The sequence below is a fragment of the Triticum aestivum genome, chromosome 4D, assembly GCF_018294505.1.
Source record: "Triticum aestivum cultivar Chinese Spring chromosome 4D, IWGSC CS RefSeq v2.1, whole genome shotgun sequence".
NCBI lineage: Eukaryota > Viridiplantae > Streptophyta > Magnoliopsida > Poales > Poaceae > Triticum > Triticum aestivum.
In genome coordinates this window covers 365,857,822-365,863,426 of record NC_057805.1, presented here as the reverse complement: position 1 = coordinate 365,863,426, position 5,605 = coordinate 365,857,822, and positions in this window count along the sequence as shown.

Below are 5,605 nucleotides of genomic sequence, written 5' to 3'. Positions count from 1 at the left end.
CCCGCGGGCCCCCCGGCGTTGGCGGCCCCCTCGGCGCCCGTGGCCCCCCGGCGCCTGTGGCCCCCTCGGCGCCCCGGCCCCCTGGCGCCTGTGTAACACCCACGATGCGGCTATATCTCTCACGTGTCGAGGCACGACTTAGAGGCATAACCGCATTGTGGTTTAGTCGCAAGAAGGGTCATCTTCACACAATCCCATGTAATGAACAAGAATGGGATAAAGAGTTGGCTTACAATCGCCACTTCACACAATACATGAATTAAACATACATCATCAGAGTACACACATAGACCGACTACGGTCAAAGCCAAAAGAAAAGAAGATCACCCCAAATGCTAGATCCCCGATCGTCCCAACTGGGCTCCACTACTGATCAACCGGAAACGAAACATAGGAACGACCAAGTTCCTCGTCGAACTCCCACTTGAGCTCGGTTGCGTCACCCGTACTGGTATCATCGGCACCTGCAACTGTTTGGAAGTATCTGCGAGTCACGAGGACTCAGCAATCTCACACCCGCGAGATCAAGACTATTTAAGCTTATGGGTAGGATGGGGTAATGAGGTGGAGCTGCAGCAAGCACTAAACAAATATGGTGGCTAACATACGCAAATAAGAGCGAGAAGAGAAGCAACGCAACGGTCGAGAAGCTAGAAGTGATCCTGAAACTACTTACGTTCATACATAACCCGAACCGTGTTCACTTCCCGGACTTCACCGAAAAGAGACCATCACGGCTACACACGCAGTTAATGCATTTTAATTAAGTTAAGTGTCAAGTTCTCTACAACCGGACATTAACAAATTCCCATCTGCCTCATAACCGCGGGCACGGCTTTCGAAAGATAATACCCTGCAGGGGTGTCCCAACTTAGCCCATTACAAGCTCTCACGGTCAACGAAGGATATTCCTTCTCCCGGGAAGACCCGATCAGGCTCGGAATCCCGGTTACAAGACTTTTCGACAATGGTAAAACAAGACCAGCAAAGCCGCCCGAATGTGCCGACAAATCCCGATAGGAGCTGCACATATCTCGTTCTCAGGGCACACCAGATGAGCAGTCCGTACAACTAAAACCAGGCCTCAAGTTTCCCCGAGGTGACGCTGCAAAGGGCTCTAGTTTGGACCAGCACTCAGAGGAGCACAGGCCCGGGGGGGGGGGGGTTAAATAAGATGACCCTCAGGCTCGCGAAAACCCAAGGGAAAAAGGCTTAGGTAGGCAAATGTAAAACCAAGGTTGGGCCTTGCTAGAGGAGTTTTATTCAAGGCAAACTATCAAGGGGGTCCCATAAATCACCCAACCGCGTAAGGAACGCAAAATCAAGGAACATAACACCGGTATGACGGAAACTAAGGCGGCAAGAGTGGAACAAAACACCAGGCATAAGGCCGAGCCTTCCACCCTTTACCAAATATATAGATGCATTAATTAAATAAGAGATATTGTGATATGCCAAAATATCCATGTTCCAACATGGAACCAACTTCAATTTCACCTGCAACTAGCAACGCTATAAGAAGGGCTGAGCAAAAGCGGTAACTTAGCCAAACAACGGTTTGCTAGGAAAGGATGGTTAGAGGCTTGACATGGCAACATGGGAGGCATGATATAGCAAGTGGTAGGTAGCGCAGCATAGCAATAGAGCGAACAACTAGCAAGCAAAGATAGAAGTGGGTATGGCCATCTTGCCTGAAATCCCATTAGGAAGAAGAACGGGTCCATGAAGAAGACAAACGGACGTAGTCGAACGAATCCTCACAACTCCGGAACGAAACCGAAGCTAACGAGAGAAGCAGCCCGGAAAGAAACAAACAACATGGTAAACAACCACCACATACACATGGCATGATGCACAAACAAGTATGATGCATGTCCGATTTAATGAGGCATGGCATGGCAAAGTGCAACAAACAACACTACAAATTAAGTGGAGCTCAATATGCAACGAGTTGCATATTGACGAAACACCACATCAATTATTTAGTTCTCTCTCGTTTATGTACCCAACAATATTAAATGTTATTAAACATGGCAAGAGGTGAAGCATAGTAAGACTATCTATCTAGGCAAGTTTAAATGAGGCCGGAACAACAAACAACAATTCCGGAAAATCCCCATTTGCATATTTTGGTTATGGAACTGTTCTGCCCTAAACCATATTTTAGAGTTGTTAAACATGCAAAATAAGTGCACCATGTTAAACTAGGCATTTTTCTACCCCATTTACATATAAAGAACATTTAATTTGGAGCTACAGTTAATTAGTTATGAAATAATTCATTTTAACATGCTATTTATGCAAATTAATTCAAACAACACATTTAAACATTTTAAACATGGATGAAAGTGGCATATTATTAAACTACACAAATTTCTGAGCATTTTACATATTTAAGACATTTTAATATGATGCATGGTTGTGGAGTTATTGTATGCATGATCTAGAGGGACTTTTCTGTAAAACAGTAAACTCTGGATAAATAGACAAATTCGTCCGGAACAGGGAAAAAACATGGCAGGCCGAATCTGATGGAACTGGGCTGCTCACATTGGGCTTCAGAGAGCTGGCAGATCTGGGCCTGGTGCGGTGCGGGAGTGGCTGGAGCTGGGCCACGAGGTGCGACCGGTCAACGGGGAGGCTGGACGAGGCGGGCGCTCGCTCGTTCTCGAGCGAAACGACAGCAGGCGAGGGCGCGATGCAGGGGACTTGGCGCGGCGGCGCGGCTTGATGCAGAGAAGACGACGACGCGGGAGGAACTCGCCGGCGTGAACGAAATGACAGGGCGCGGGGATCCGGGCGAGGACGGCGTTCTCCGGCGAGGTGGCGTGCGGGCGGAGCTGAAGAAGGCAGCAGCGCTGCTTGTTCTCCTCGGTCGAGGCCGAGGCAAAACGGGGCATGGCGGGCGGACTTGGCGCAGAGGAAGGAGGTCTGGCGGGGACGCGGGTCTCCAGGGCGTAGGATCTGGCCGGCGTCGAGGAGCTCCGGGCGGCGCAGAAGCTTGAAGCGGATGCCCTGGCACTCCCTGTCCATGGAGAAAACAGACAGGGGAAAACGAGGTAAGGTTGGGAGGAGAAGGGAGGAAGAGGAGCAGGGAAGGAGCGGCGACGGGGTTGGCCTGCAGGTGGTCGAAGGCTAGCCGGGGTGGCCTGGTTCGGCGAGGTCGCTGGAGCGGCGCTAGGAGGTGGTGGCGCGCTCGGGCTCCAAGGCGACGAGGAGGAGGCCGTGGGGCGCAGAGGTCGGGGTCAAGGGGATCAAGGAGCTCCTCTCCTGTGCGTTGGCCGCTGCGAGCTAGGCGCCTGGTGGATCGAGGCAGAGGGGCTCGAGCATGAGCGATGGATCCATCGAGGGGAGACACTGTTGCGGGCTGTATGGATGGATTGGGTGGCGGCGGAAAACAAGGGACTTGGTCGGAGAGAATTTGGATCGGGAGGAGATCCCGAGGTGGGAGGTGGAGTGTGGCGGCGACGATTGGATAGGGGAGGAATGGATGGGATAGCCTAGGGTTAGACTGATATATATAAGTAGGTGGGATAGGGTTAGGGGTCTTTGGACCCTCCGATCGTAATCGGGCGGTCCAGAATAAATAGGTTAGGTCGACCAAATAAGAAAACAAAGATGTATTAGGGATGTTTGGGGATGATCCAAAACCAACGGTGATGATTGAGCGGGTCGGGTTCAGGGCAGCTCCGGACATGGTTGCGAAGATGGTCGGTGGCAGGCACAGAGGTTAGGTGGTTTGACAAGAGGGAATCGAAAACCCGGTTGGTCTCGGAACGGTCAACGAGGCAAAGGGAACACGACAACTTAGAGCGGATGCAAGCTTTATGAAAACATGCAGATGCGATGCGCATGATGCGATGATGAATGCAACAAACAAATAAATCACACGACAAAACAACAAAATAGCTGGAAGACTTTGGTAGCGTCGGTCTTGGGGCGTCACAGCCTGTGGCCCCCTCGGCGCCCCCGGCGCCTCTGGCCGGTCCGGTCACCCGCGCCCGTACGGGCGTTTTTCGCCCAAGCTCGCGCTACGCCTCGGACAACTACGTCCATGCGGCGTCCACCTCTGAGCCGTCGCCATTGCCGTCCTCCGTTCGAGCCGCTCTTCGTGACCCGCTCTGGATGGCTGCAATGCAAGAGGAGTTTGACGCCCTGTTACGCAACCGGACGTGGCAGCTTGTTCCCCGTCCCCGGCACGCCAACGTGATTACCGGGAAGTGGGTCTCTAAACACAAGCTCCGTCCTGATGGTACCCTTGATCGCTACGAAGCGCGTTGGGTCGTTCGTGGCTTCCGACAGCGTGCTGGCATCGACTTCACCGACACCTTCGCTCCGGTCGTCAAGCCCGGCACGATACACACGGTTCTCCACCTTGCGGTCTCCCATGCTTGGCTGGTGCACCAGATGGACGTCTCCAACGCCTTTTTCCATGGCCACCTCGAGGAGCAGGCCTTCTGCCAGCAGCCCACCGGGTTTGTTGACCCGGCGCTTCCCGACCACGTGTGCCTGCTTTCGCGGTCCTTGTACGGACTCAAGCAGGCTCCGCGCGCTTGGTACCAGCGCATCGCAGCGTTTCTTCACCAGCTTGGGTTCCACTCTACCCGCTCGGACGCCTCGCTCTTCGTCTATCATTAGGGCTCTGACACGGCCTGCTTGCTGCTCTATGTCGACGACATCATCCTGACGACATGTACGGCTGGTCTTCTTAGTCAGCTCACGGCTCGTCTTCGCGCTGAGTTCGCCATCAAGGACTTGGGTCCTTTGCACTACTTCCTCGGTGTTGAGGTGGTGCGCCGTCTGGATGGCTTCTTCCTTCATCAGCGTAAGTACGCTCATGAGCTCATGGAGCACGCCGGCATGCTTAACTGCAAGCCCGCCGCTACGCCTGTTGATACGAAGGCCAAGCTTTCTGCCACGGATGGTTCTCCTGCTTCGGATGCTGCTTTCTATCGGTCTATCGTCGGTGCTCTCCAGTACCTCACTCTGACTCGCCCGGAGATTTAGTATGCTGTGCAGCAGGCATGCCTTCATATGCATGCTCCTCGAGACGTTCACAGGGCTGCCGTCAAGCGAATTCTCCGCTATATCCGTGGCACTATGGATCTTGGCGTCACGCTTCACGCCTCCGCCGACACCGCCCTCACCGCCTACTCCGATGCAGACTGGGCGGGCTGCCCTGACACTCGTCGCTCCACTTCGGGCTATTGTGTCTACCTTGGACCCTCACTTATCTCGTGGTCGTCCAAGCGGCAGCCTACGGTCTCTCGTTCCAGTGCTGAGGCTGAGTATCGTGCGGTGGCCAACGCCGTCGCCGAGTGTTCGTGGCTTCGCCAGCTGCTTCAGGAGCTCTCTTGCCCTATTGACCGTGCCACGGTGGTCTACTGCGACAACGTCTCGGTGGTCTACCTCTCCGCTAACCCGGTGCATCATCGACAGACCAAGCATATTGAGTTGGATATTCATTTTGTTCGGGAACAAGTGGCCCTTGGTCATATTCGTGTTTTACATGTCCCTACTTCCCAACAATTTGTCCATATCAAGACCAAGGGCTTGCCTACGACGTCATTTGAGGAGTTCCGGTCTAGTCTTTGCGTCAGCCGCG